General features: G+C 41.7%; 1 protein-coding gene across 6 annotated transcripts in view; it reads right to left on the bottom strand.

Annotated features, from left to right (window-relative positions):
* LOC105726151 (uncharacterized) overlaps nucleotides 1-11452 on the bottom strand; it is a 532480-nt gene extending 521028 nt beyond the window's left edge. For 5 of the 6 annotated variants that reach the window (XR_010337995.1, XM_064364281.1, XM_012465467.2 and 2 more), the window contains exon 1: nucleotides 11376-11452. The gene's annotated coding sequence lies outside the window, so the exon portion shown is untranslated. Of the gene's footprint in view, nucleotides 1-2630; nucleotides 2748-11375 lie in introns of those variants that run through there. The other variant, XM_064364282.1, reaches the window with a different exon arrangement.
* Nucleotides 11453-14354: the final 2902 nt, after the last annotated feature.

The raw sequence follows: 14354 nt of genomic DNA, 5'->3' as shown, positions 1-14354 counted from the left end.
TTAAACCTCTATATTTTATAGAAATTTGTTATGGCAACAACAGAAAACTAATGTAAATAGAAAAGTCTGTCTAAAAAGATGGCATTCAAAATAGACCCCAAAACGTGAGAAAATGCCATGAGATGACTGGAGGGAAAGTATTCCAGGCAAAGTAAAGGGCATGTGCAAGAGCCCTGAAATGCAAGAGCCCTGAAATGGGAGAGAGCTTGGTGTATTACAGAGGTGACCAGAGACGGAGGGGGAAAGCCACATATAGGAAGTTACAAGTCACAGCAAGATTCTGTAGACAGACCATATGAGTCATATTCAGAAGTCTGGATTTTATTCTAGATGTATTCTAAAATATGAGGTAAGGTCATCAGCTAGACGTGACGATAAATGAGTTTTGAGAAAACAGGTGGTGTGAAAGAGTCCTCTTAAGGAGTAAGTGAAAGGCTAATTTACCAATGAAACACAGTAGGATCACCAGCAGAGTAGAATATTCACTTAAGGTTTATGATCACAAGTTTTGAATAAAATGAGTCAGCGTGGGGTATGTTTTCTCCAGTGACATTCAGCTAACATTTAGTGAACTTCTTCATGTATGCCAAAGACTGTCATAAGTACTCTAAAAAAATTAACTCTCTTAATCCTCATCACAACTCTACAAGGTGGGTGCCCTGTCATTATCATCTCTAAGTTACAGATGAGTGATTATAAAGATAAATACGGCATCTAGGCAAGTCAAAGAAGGATGAAAAGCCTATAAGTTGATGGACAGTAAGAAAGTGGTGGAGGAGGAAGAGGGAGGATGAATGGATTGAAGATTTAAGTAAGGTTGAAATGAAAGCAATGGGCACACTTCTGCAAGTAAGCTAGAAGGGTGGGAAGTTAAGTTGGAAAGTAGCACAACTTAAGATTTTATATGTGATGGCAGTCCTGGAGTCCAAGGTGTGGCCATAAGTTCTTGTGGTTGAGGAGGAGGCAAGAAAATGATCATTAAAGATTAGTAGGTTTGGTTAGGCGCAGTGGCTCACGCCTGTAATCCCAGCACTTTGGGTGGCCAAGGCAGGCAGATCACTTGTGCTCAGGAGTTCTACAGTAGCCTGGGCAACATAGTGAAAACCCCATCTCTACCAAAAATACAAAGATTAGCAGAGCATGGTGGCGTGTGCCTATAGTCCCAGCTACTCGGGAGGCTAAGGTGGGAGGATGACTTGAGCTCAGGAGACAGAGATTGTAGTGAGCTGAGATTGTGCCACTACACTCCAGCCTGGGCAACAGACAGAACTAGTCTCAAGAAAAAAAAAAAAAAGATGAGTAGTGTTAACTACTCAAGGTCTCAAGCACTGGATGGTTTATTTATGTTGACGATTAAGTCACCAAGAATTATAAGAGGAATTAGACTATAAGTCAGATGGTAAAATTAATGAATAAAAGGGGTGAAGAAATCTCCATGATAAACCAGTAAATGGCAAGGGTATACAGAGCTGAGTGGCTAACTCTCAAGCCTAACATTTTTGAAACACAGAAAGGAATTCATGGCCTGGAAGCAGGATAGATACTAACCCATATCCCGCCCTGAGGTGTGTGAAATGTGGAACAAAACAGCGTCCACCTAAGAGATGCCCTTTGGGGCATGCAGGTTTCTATTATGCAAGGGTTCCAAGCTTAGATACACATTAGGACCACATGATAAATATTTAAAAATCCAGTGCTCAGGCCATATCCCCAGGCCAATTAAATCTGAATCTCTCTCAGAATGAATTCTTCGTATTAGAACTGTTTAAGATCCCCATGTGAGTAAAATATGAAGCCAAAGTTGATTCTAATAAGACGAGAAAGTGAAAGAAGAAATACTTTAAGTATAGATTGAGGATACAAGGCAGGGGTGAGCAAACCTTCTGTTAAAGATCCAGATAATAAATATTTTAGGCTTTGAGGGCCATAGGTCTCTGTCACAATTACTCATCTCTGCCACTGAGGTGTAAAACATTCAAGGTTCATAGATGATACATAAACAAATGAGTGTGGTTGTGTTCCAATAAAACTTTGTGTATAGACACAAATTTGAATTTCATATAATTTTCGTACAGTAAAAAATCATGTTTTAACCACTTTAAAATGTAAGAATTATTCTTGAGAGCTATACAACACAGGCAACAAACTAGATTTGGCCTATGGGCCATCATTTCCCAATATCTGATATAGAGGAATTTGTGGTCAGAGAGCTGAAGTTCCAGAAGACAGAGCAGTAGGGGTTGACAAGGTTCTATGTCCTTCATTCTTCCAATACACCTCCTGGACCAATCCATGACACTACACAAATCTAAACATCTTCCACCTAGCAGCTGAGCACTCTTGGCAAAAATCATACACCTGTGAAGTCTCTTAATCTGTCTCTCAGCCTCCACTCCTACCTCCTCCAATCAATTTATGGCAGCCAGAGAAATGTTTCTAAAACACAGATCTGATCATGTCATTCCTCTGTTTAAAATCCTTCAAAGACTTTCCAAGGTCCCTCAGGTTTATTCAAATTTCTCAACATGTTTACTACCAGCTGGCTTCTGCAACACTCTGGACCACCTGCTTCTTGCATTCCAGTCATGGTGCATTTTTTTTCCCAGCTCCTTAAAGTCCCCTTTGCTCACTGTTTTATGTGTCAGGACAACCCTTCTCCACCTCTAGTCTGCTTCTTCCATTAGGTTCCAGTTTGATGTCATTTCCAGCAGGTCTTGATTCAGTGCCTCTCACATGTGCTTCCTTAACATCCAGCCCATACTCCATTCAAGAGCTTATCATGCTGCTTGGAACTGGTGGTGTCACCTTAAACTATCACTTGATGAATTAATCACCTTTATTCTTTGTTTCCCACTGACCCTGAAAAACTTATCATCTGGGGAATTTTTCCATGCCACTGGATAAAAACTCTGTTAGGGCTTCTGATGTAATTTGGTCTCTGAGGCAATTTGTCTGTGGTAAAACACAAACTCGATTGAGAAAATAGAATTTCCATTCCAATATCTTAATCCGCACTTCCATCTTCATTGATGGTTAGTTAAGACTCCTTTCCATTTCTTTACCAGTTAGAAACCTATGAAAGGCAGGCTTCCTGCCTTGAGAAAAGACATACAGTTGGCTTCATTTCTCTTTGACCTCTCCACAGTTGGAACATTAGGGAGAGAGAAGAAGAAAGGGACTCAGAAAGCTTTTGACTGATAGGATATTAACGTGGCATCTTACCCTTGGCCTAACTAATTTTTAAACTTAAGTCTTTCTTTGTGAGTGATTTCAGGGTTCTTTGGAGGCTCCTCCTGCCTTGCAGCTCGAATGCTGGGGCACTGCCATTAGTTCCTCTACTGTTGCTTCTTCCTCCACTTGAGGTTTTCCCACCACCCAGAGACTCTTTTCATATCAGTGTCTTCTTCCCTTAAAGTTCACTTGCACAGGAGTCAGAACAGCTCCAGGCATATTTTTTCTCCTGCATGGCCAGTATCTGGTCCTTACCCGTTGGGTACCAGTCCCAACCTTGTTCATGGGTTCCCCGAGCCCTGGCAGTGACAAGAGGTTGAGAAAGGAAATAAAGACAAAGACACAGAAATAGTGTCACAGCATGGGTCCAGTGTACCAAGGTAAAGTGCAAGGACCACCTTGGCCCCGAGTTCTGGTTTCTACGGGTTTTTATTAGGTGCACACACTCATCAATTGAGGGGTGGAAAGCGGGGGTAGGGGAGTTATGGGGGAGGTATTGAAACTATTGTGGGACAAGATAGCCAGGGGGAGAGGCATGCATTATTAGAATACAATGAAACAGGTGGTTCTTCTAAAAGAAGCTAATCTAGTACACCAAGTGTTACCACTGATCATTACCAATACGCAGCTGCACTGGAACGCAGCAGGTAGGGTGCCACCAAGTCTGACCACACACAATGCATCAAGGGGCTTTTATCTCCCAAGCACTGTGGACATAAGGCAACCACGATTACCCTATATTCTGAGAATGTAGGCAGAGCAGGAGGTGTTCAACTATCTCCGTCCGCAATGCTCTCCTGTCTTGCCAGCTTCCATCTGCAAAGACCCTCCCAGATCTTGTGAGCAGAGGTCACCGACCTTTCCCAGATGCTTACACAAGCCCTCTTTACGAGACCCCTATGTTGGAAAGGAGTTCGTGGGACCAAGGCAGCGTTTTCCTGCCTTGCAACCACACCGCAGATGTGTCACAGTTAATGGGACGCTCTCAGATGGTCTAATTTTAGGCCTCCCATCACCGCTTTTGCTCGTGCTTTTACAAGCTACAGGCTGTTCTCTTTTGTGCTGTGCTTTTCATTCAGTATTGTTTATTTCAGGGTATAAATTTAAGTGTACCTCAAACTCTATAAGTTAATAAGCAAATCAAACTTATATTTGTTTAATCAGTAATAGTAGAGACAGCATATGTCTGCCCCTCGTCACCTGGGCCCACACTTACCCTTTTGGCCCTGATAAATACTTGGAATGCAGGCCAATCTCAACCCATCCATCCCAGGCTGCTCCTAAAGAGTCTTGTTCTCTAGATTTCTTGGAGAAGAGTCAAACCCAAGTCCAACTGCAGGGGACACATATTAAGTTATTCAGTTGGTCTCACTGAAGTCCTTCTCTCCAGATTTAAAGTCACAAGGTGCAATTAGTTAAGATAATAATAGCTGCTTTAACACACCCACAAATCTCAGTGGCTTACACAATAGAATTTATAATCAGGATGGGAAGGTGGGGTAGGAGTGTCTCCTCCATGAAGTCATTCAAGGTTCCAGGATAACGGACGCTCTTCCATCTTTAATATATTGCTTCCAAGGTTGCCCTGGGCATCAATATCTAGTTAGTAAATGGGGAAAGAGTTTGAGGTTTGTGTAAGGAAGCCTTTAATGGGCCAAGCCTGAGAGTTAGCATTCATTCTTCCACAGACATTCTACTGGCTAGAACTCAGCCACATGGCCACACCTAATTGCAAAGAAAACTGGAAAGACTAGATTGAACAAGAAGAAATGAGTTTGATACATGTGCTTCTTCTTCATTGCCACAAAGAAGCACATCTTGGCTTTCTTTAGAGATACAGGGGGAGGATCTAGGAAGGTCATGGGACTCAGAATCAGGACACCTGGTTTTAGTCCCACTCTACTACTAACTACCTGTCAGGCCTTAGATCAGCCAGTTTACCTCTCCATGAACCTCATTTTCCTCATCTGTAAAATGAGAGATTGGACAATAAGCTCCCTAGGACCCAGCCCTCTCATTCTGTGGTTCTATGATCCTAAGGAAACACAGCTGGAAATGGTGCAGAGCCATAACTCAAAGGGCAATAGTGCCATAGGTGGAGTGAGGGAACATGTCTGTGTCACACATAGCAATTACCCGCAATAGTATCTTTTAAAACACTGAAAGACAAAGATCTTCTAGGAAGGCAGCACATACAGAAGCTAAGATGATTCTGGAATGTCCAAAATATGCCTAGAATCCCACCCTTTCTCACCACATCCATCGCTACCCTTAGTTTCCTAATCCATCTCCCTCTATGCATGCTCTTTAAAAGTTTCAGGCTGTTGGACTGCATTACTCCAAATGATACCACTTCAATTTAATTTTAAAAGTCATTATAGAGCACACCATTCTTATTCCTCCCAACACTTAAGATTGGGATACCAACCAATCCCTACTCATCTTGACCTCTGCATACCCCACTCCTTCAACTCCCCACCCAAACCATTCCACCTGCTCCATGAAATAATTCCTAGCAAAAGGTCGTCTTCCCTGCTTTCAAAGCCTACTTTTACTATTTCTCATCCACTTAGTGCTCCCACATGAGAGCCTAGTTAATTGTGTACATCTTATCTTCTCTACTAAATTGCAAGTTCCCTGAGGGAAGATGCCATAGATTATACTATTTGCATTATGCACCAGGCTAGGTGCTTAATTATTTATCGAATGAATGAATAACTAATGACTGTGGAGAACTGTTAAAAGGCATCCCTGATGGAAACGACAGCGAGCCCTGTTTCAGCTTGGCAAGTGCATTGTTTTCTGATTGTTTTTCTCAGAGTCCACTGTGGCCACACTGAACAATCTTTAGGAAGAACCGTAGGTGTGAAGCTTCAACCAAGATAATGTTGGCACCAGGGTCTGATTCAATTCAGTCTTGCCCAGGGGCAGTATTAAGAAGTGAGTTAAGTGAGAGATCATATTCTGTCAAATCCTGAGAAAATGGCTGGGTGCCTGCCAAATGAGAAATTGCAGCTGGACAGTAATTTTTCTCTTTCTGTCTTTTAAATGTGAAACCATGTGCTCTGAAACAAAACAGAGGAAGGAGATGAGAAGATTTTTAGAAAATTCAATCAATGTGGACAATTGTTCTGTTAAATTCAGACAAAATAAGCCTTTCTCCCTCAGTAGCAGGAAATTATGAGCTAGTTCTATGAACTCGTGTTTCAGCCTCCATTTCCCTTTGGCCTGTCTGAATCGAAGGCCATTAAGATGGGCTGCAGCTAGTTAGCTTAGACATGCAGAGCCTGCAGTTTTCATCATATCAGCCATGAGCCTGGTGCCCTGGAGGCCCATTAGCTACACTTTCTCCATGTATCCAAAATGTACCCTGACCACAGATGTACAGTGTGCCACAGGCACAAACAGGCCCAGGTGAGGTGGAGGCCAGCACAAATACATCCTCACTAATAAAGAAGCAGCTCAACAGCTCCATCTCACAGCACCAGACACAGATTCTTGCCCATAGGAGGGCTGTTGTAAGTGTCCTTCTGATCGTGTGTTTACCATGATCACGCTCAGAAAATAACAGGCAACACTGAGCTTCTCCTCTGGACCTCACACAGGGCTAGGCACTTCAAACACTCTGTCTCCAGTTTTTACACCAATCCTGGGAAGCAAAAACCCATTTTATTGATTGGTAAAGTGAGGTTCAGAGTGGTCTTTCACATGGTCCAAGGTCACAAAGCCAGTGTGTGGTGGGCCAAGATTCCAACTAATGTCCAACTCAAGAGCCGTGCATTTTTCCACTTGAGTACACTGCCCAATTCTTTCACCAACTCCACCAATCCCACTCTTGGATCACGGGGATGTGAAAACGGGGATAATGAGCACTCTGCAGACAGCGATGCCCTTTCATATACACTATCTCTTTTGTTCCTCATGGCAACCTGGTGAGGTATATAAAGCAGATAAAAACTCCATTTGATAAATCAGGAAAGTGAGACAGTTTGAGAAGTGAGAACTCAATCTCATTTCTTTTTCTAGACCCTGAGCCTGACTACTCTTATGTGAAAACTGAGGTATAAGAGTAAAATTCTGTTCATTTTCCCAATGAGTAAATTACATTTCTCTATTTGTAAACCCCTCGTGGTTTTTCATGGCTGTAGGATTAAATCTAACCACATTATTACATCATATAAGGCTTGACTAATCTGCTGCCTGCTTACTCAATAGGCTCCCCTTAGCTCCCTTCCTGCCTCGCCACCCTTGTTCTGCCTTCTTGAGCAAACTATTAAAATTATGGATTCTTTGAAGATATCATGATGTCACACATACTAGTCTTTGTCCACGCTAGTTCTTCTGCCTGGAAAACACCTCATACTTCCAGGCTCAGTTCTTCCCCAACAACCCCAGGCAGAGATGGCTATTCTCCATCAGCCTTGCAAAGACACATGTTTCATCAACCCAAATGAGATGATCCAAATGTAGTATACTTGCAAAGTGTTCATCTTGATTCACAAGACTGCCACTAGTAGTGACTGTCTTCCTTACCTCATTGGCAATGAAAGCTGAAGTCCTCCTAAGGGACTACAAAGCCCCACACACTTTGGCTACCCATTATATTACTGGGCTCATAGCCCCTACTCTTCTCCCCTCTCACTACCCACACTGGCCTTCTCATTCTTCAACATTCCAGGCAGGCTCTCACTCCAGAGCCTTTGCTCTTACTCTTCCCATTATCTGGAGTATCTTCTTCCCAAGAAATCCACAATGCTGACTCTCACTGGTGCCTTTTGAGCGAGGCCTTTTCTGAATCCCTTATTAAATTTCTATCCCTCCTCCTACCCCAGTACCTTTTATTCCCTTTATACTTTATTTTTCTTCAAAGCACTTCTCAACATCTGACAGACTATATGTTTTATGTATTTTAAAACTTTTCTCTCTTTTGAATGAATGAATAATGAATCTTTGTAGCCCCAATTCCCCCCACTCCCAATAGTCCCCAGTACAATGCCTGGCTACGGAACTATCTGATCCCCTCCACTGCCCAGAATATCCTAAAGGATTGACCAGGCTCATTTGGTTTCTGTGGGCCAGGAACAAGCCAAAGAACCAAGGGCAAATCACAATCCAGGAACAGAGCTGTGGGTTGGGGAAGGCAAATTATATCTAGGCGGTCCTTCAAATGAAGTGGGTCCTAGAACACTCACTTAAGGGAGCAAGGGTGCAACCAACAGAGCAGAGAGCCAGGGCAATAGAAAGCAGGCCAGGAACAACGAATCAAAACAAGCAAGGGACGGCAATGTGAGAACAATTGTAGAAGTGGTGGGCTTTGATATGTGCCTAGTGACTAATTCCATACGCAGACCAGAGTCCATAAAGCTAATAAGTGTTTGCTGAATAAATGAATATCCCCATAGAAAAGCTGAGGGGACAACCCTAAGCTTCTGTCTTTCTGACTTCTCTATTCCACACATTTCCTGTGTGGAAGGTGTGATTCACATCCTGAGGTATAGGTGCCATGCCAGCCCCAACCTCTAATTAGCATGAGCCAATTCACAGCACTCCAAATGCTGAATGTGGGCTGTTTATCTTTTTTTCCTGGGAAATAAGGCCAACATCCCCAACAGATCCCTTTGACAGAGCTATTCCATTTGATAAACAAAGTACAGGCTTTGAGTTCATGGTCTGCAGTCCTGGTCCCAGCATGAGAAGCTCTCCTTTGTGGTTCCATTAAGCAAGTACAAAGCAGAGTGCAAGACAGATTGCTATTCCACCTATAGAAAGCAAGCGAGCATGCTGAGCAGCACCAGGGACATCAGCCAAGCACAGGAACACAGGGCATTGGAAAAACATTGCAAATTGGACACCACCCACTTTAGAGATATAATCTCAGGCGTATTTTGACTAGGAGTTATGAAAAGCTTGGGAAAGCACACACAGGTGCCGCCAGATGCTCTATACCTCTACATGTTACACTGGAAAGATGGGAGATGAAAGACGGAACCAGGTCCAAGAAGTGACCATTTGTTCCTTTCTAGACTTTTCTTGCCATCCCCTTCATTGTACTGACAGTGATAATTTTCTGAATGAATCCAGGACTAGGTCAGGACTAGGTTGAAGGGCCGAGGCTTTAGAAATGCTTGCTTAAGCGGCCGGGCGCGGTGGCTCACGCCTGTAATCCCAGCACTTTGGGAGGCCGAGGCGGGTGGATCACGAGGTCAAGAGATCGAGACCATCCTGGTCAACATGGTGAAACCCCGTCTCTACTAAAAATACAAAAAAATTAGCTGGGCATGGTGGCGCGTGCCTGTAATCCCAGCTACTCGGGAGGCTGAGGCAGGAGAATTGCCTGAACCCAGGAGGCAGAGACTGCGGTGAGCCAAGATCGCACCATTGCACTTCAGCCTGGGTAACAAGAGCAAAACTCCATCTCAAAAAAAAAAAAAAAAGAAATGCTTGCTTAATTTTTTTTCTTTAAAAAGGTCATTTTTATTACATAAGTACTCTATGAACTCAAAGCCCAAAACAATAGAGATTTAGAAATCTATATCAACATTGACAAGACATAGGTATAGATGCAGATACAATTATAAGTATAGATACATAGTGTAAAACAGAATATTGTCTCTTTTGTCACCCCCCCCAACGCATCCAAATACATGCCACTTTCCAAAGGGATGACAACTTAAGGTTTCCTTTAAGTTACTTACTTACGTATTTCAATCATATATGAACATATACACACTTTTTTGCAATGAATGGGGTCATTATACATATTTTTCATGCTTTTTGTCACTTCACAAAATATCTCAGAGCAGACAGGCAGAGCAAGACGGCTGAATAGAAGCCTCTACCAATCGTCCTCCCTACAGGAATACCAAATTGAACAACTATCCATACAGAAAAGCACCTTCATAAGAACCAAAAATCAGGTGAGTAATCACAGTACCTGTTTTTACCTTTATACAACTGAAAGAGGCACTGAAGAGGGTAGGAAGGGCAGGCTTGAATCACCAATGCCAACCCTCCCCCACACCCCAGCATCAGCCACGTGGCACAGAATCTCTGTGCTTTGGGGAGGAAGAGTACAGTGATTGTGAGGCTTTGCTTTGGAACTCAGTGCTGCCCTATAAGAGCAGAAAGCAACACTGGACGGAACTCAGCTGGTTCCCAGAGAAGGGAGCATTTAGACTAGCCCCAGCCGGAGGGGAATCGCCCATCTCAACAGTTGGAACTTGAGTTCAGCAAGCCTTGCCACCATGGGCTAAAGTGCTCTGGTATTCCAAATAAACTTGATAGCTGTGCATGGTGGTGCATGCCTGTAATCCCAGCTACTTGTCAGGCTGAGGCAGGAGAATCACTGAACCCAGGAGGCAGAGGTTGCAGTGAGTCAATATCGTGCCACTGTACTCCAGGCTGGGTGATGGAGTGAGACCCTGTCTCAAAAAAATAAATAAATAAATAAACTTGAAAGACAGTCTAGGCCACAAGGATTGTGATTCCTAGGCAAGTCCTGGTGCTGTGCTGAGCTTGGAGCCAGTGGACTTGAATTTATCCTTAGAAAATGGGTTTTCCTTTTCTATCACATCATCAGGCTGCAAATTTTCCAAACTTTTATGCTCTGCTTCCTCTTAAATGCTTTGCCACTTAGAAACTTCTCTGCCAGATGCCTTAAATCATCTCTCTCAAGTACAAAGTTCCACAGATTTCTAGGGCAGAGGGAAAATGCCACCAGTCTCTTTGCTATAGCATAGCAAGGACCACCTTTATTCCTGTTTCCAACAAGTTCCTCATCTCCACATGAGACCACCTCAGCCTGGACTTTATTGTCCATATCACTATCAGCATTTTGCTCAAAGCCATTCAACAAATCTCTAGGAAATTCCAAACTTTCCCATATCTTCCTGTCTTCTGAGCCCTCCAAATCTCTAGGAAGTTCCAAACTTTCCCACATTTTCCTGTCTTCTTCTGAGCCCTCCAAACTGTTCCAATTTCTACCCATTACCCAGTTCCAAAGTCGCTTTCACATTATCAGGTATATTTAGAGCTGCACCCAATTCCCCGTGGTACCGATTTACTGTATTTGTCCATTCTCATGCTGCTATGAAGAAATACCCAAGACTGGGTAATTTATAAAGAAAAAGGTTTAACTGACTCACAGTTCTGCATGGCTTGGAAGGCCTCAGGAAACTTACAATCATGGTGGAAGGGGAAGCAAACATCCTTCTTCACAAGACAGCAGGAAAAAAAAGTGCCTAGCAAAGACAGAAAAGCCCCTTATAAAATCATCAGTTTTCATGAGAACTAACTATAATGAGAACAGTATGGGGATAACCAACCCCATGATTCAATTACCTCCCACTGGGTCCCTCCCATGATATGTGGGGATTATGGTAACTACAATTCATGATGAGATTTGGGTGGGGACACAGCCAAAGCATAACTATCCTAAGCAAAAAGAAAAAAATGGAAGGAAACATGTTACCAAACTTCAAATTACATTACAGAGCTATACTAACCAAAACACATGGCATGGGCATAAAAACAAATGCATAGACCAATGAAATAAAACAGAGAAACCAGAAACAAATACAGTGAATTTATTTTTAACAAAGGTGCCAAGAAATGTACATTGGAGAAAGGACAGTCTCTTCAATAAACGGTGCTGGGAAAACTGAATATCCGTATGCAGAAGAATGAAACTAGACCCCTATCTTTCCCATATGCAAAAATCAAATCAAAATGGATTAATTCTAAGACCTCAAGCTCTGAAACTACCACAAGAAAACACTGGGAAAACTTTCCAGGACAATGGTCTGGGCAAAATTTTCTTGAGTAATAGCCCACAAGCAAGGCAACCAAAGCAAAAAAGAACAAACCAAATCACATCAAGTTAAAAAGCTTCTGCACATCACAGAAAACAATCAACAAAGTAAAAAGAAAACCCACAGAATGGAAGAAAATATTTGACAACTACCCATCTGACAAAGGATTAATAACCAGAATATAAAAAGAGCTCAAACAACTCTATAGGAAAAATATCTAATAATCCAATTTAAAAATGGAGAAAGGATCTGAATAGACATTTCTCAAAAGAAGGCATACAAATGGCAAACAGGCATATGAAAAGGTGCTCAACATCACTGCTCATCAGAGAGATGCAAATCAAAACTACAGTGAGGTATCATCTCACCGCAGTTAAAATGACTTTTATCCAAAAGACAGGCAATAATGAATGCTAGCAAGAATGGGGAGAAAAGGGACCCCTCATACACTGTCGGTGGGAATGTAAATTAGTACAACCACACTGGGGAACAGTTTGGAGGTTCCACAAAAAATCTAAAAATAGAGCTACCACATGAACTAGCAATCCCATTTATATGTGTATACCAAAAAGAAAAGCTATTATTATATTGAAAAGAGGTGACATGGTGAGCACTTTGGACTCTGAATCCAGTATATTGAAGAGATGTCTGCATTACCATGTTTGTTGCAGCACTGCTCACAATAGGCAAGATCTGGAAGCAACCTAAGTGACCATCAATAGATGGATGAATTTTAAAAATGTGGTAAATATACATAATTGAGTACTCTTAGCCCATAAAAGGAATGAGATCCTGTCACTTGCAACAAAATGGATGAAACTGGAGGTCATTATGTTAAGTGAAATAAGCCAAGCACAGAAAGACAAACATCACATGTTCTCACTTATTTGTGAAAGCTAAAACTTAAAACAATTGAACTCATGGAGATAGCAAGTAGAAGGATTGTTACCAGAGGCTGGGAGTGAGAGTTTTTAACATGAAGCATTGTTGAATTTTATCTAAAGCCTTTCTGCATCTATTAAGATAATCACATGGTTTTTGTCTTTAGTTGTGTTTTTGTGATGAATCACATTTATTGATTGCATATGTTGAACCAACCTTGCAACCCAGAAATAAAGCCTACTTGATCATAGTGGATTAGCTTTTTGACATGCTGCTAGATTCAGTTTGCAAGTATTTTGTTCAGGATTTTTGCATCAATGTTTGTCATGGATACTGGCCTGAAGCTTCTTTTTCTGTTGTGCCTGTGCCAGGTTTTGGTATCAGGATGATGCTGACATTATAGAATGAGTTGAGGAAGAGTCCCTTCTCCTCAATTTTTTTTAATAGTTCCAGTAGAAAAGGTACCAGGTCTTTTCTCTAGAACTGGTAGTATTCTATCAGCTCTACATCTGGTAGAATTCAGCTGCGAATCCATCTGGTCCTGGGCTTTTTTGGTTGGTAGGCTATTTATTGCTGATTCAATTTTGAAGCTCATTATTGGTTTGTTCAGGGAATCAATTTCTTCCTGGTTTAGTCTTGGGAATGTACTGTCCAGGAATTTATCCATCCCTCCTAGGTTTTCTAGTTTTTGTACATAAAGGCATTCATAATTGTTTCTGATAGTTATTTTTATTTCTGTGGGGTCAATGGTAACCATTACTAATAGTGTTTATTTGGATCTTATCTCTTTTCTTCTTTATTAGCTAGTGGCCTATCTTCTTTATTAGCTAGTGGCCTATCTTATTAATATTTTCAGAAAACAAACTTCTGGATTCATTGATCTTTTGAATGGTTTTTCATGTCTCCCTTTCTTTAGGTTCAGCTCTGGTTTTGGTTATTTCTTCTGCTAGCTTTGGGGTTGATTTGTTCTTGCCTCTCTAATTCTTTCAGTTGTGATGTTAGATTGTCAATTTGAGATCTTTCTAATGTTTTGATGTGAGCATTTAGTGCTATGAATTTCCCTTTTAACACTGCCTTAACTGTGTCCCAGAGATTCTGGTATGTTGTATCTTTGTTCTCATTAATTTCAAAGAATTATTTTTATTTCTGTCTCAATTTCATTATTTACCCAAAAGTCATGCATCAGGAACATGTTTGATTTCTATGTAATTGCATGATTTTGAGCAATTTTTTCAGTCTAATTTTATTGCACTGTGGTCGAAGAGTGTGTTTGGTGTGACTCTGGTTCCTTTGCACTTGCTAAGGATTGTTTTTTGTTCAATTACGTGGTCAATTTTAGAGTATGTGCCACATTGCGATGGAAAGAATGTATACTCTGTTGTTTTTCAGTGGAGAGTTCTGTAGAGGTCTATCAGATACATTTGATCCAAT

This window comes from Aotus nancymaae, unplaced genomic scaffold (assembly GCF_030222135.1).
Source record: "Aotus nancymaae isolate 86718 unplaced genomic scaffold, 86718_ANA_hifiasm-v0.15.2.pri h1tg000057l, whole genome shotgun sequence".
Lineage (NCBI taxonomy): Eukaryota > Metazoa > Chordata > Mammalia > Primates > Aotidae > Aotus > Aotus nancymaae.
Note: the sequence above shows the minus strand (reverse complement) of the source record. Positions and strands in the feature narration are given on the sequence as shown.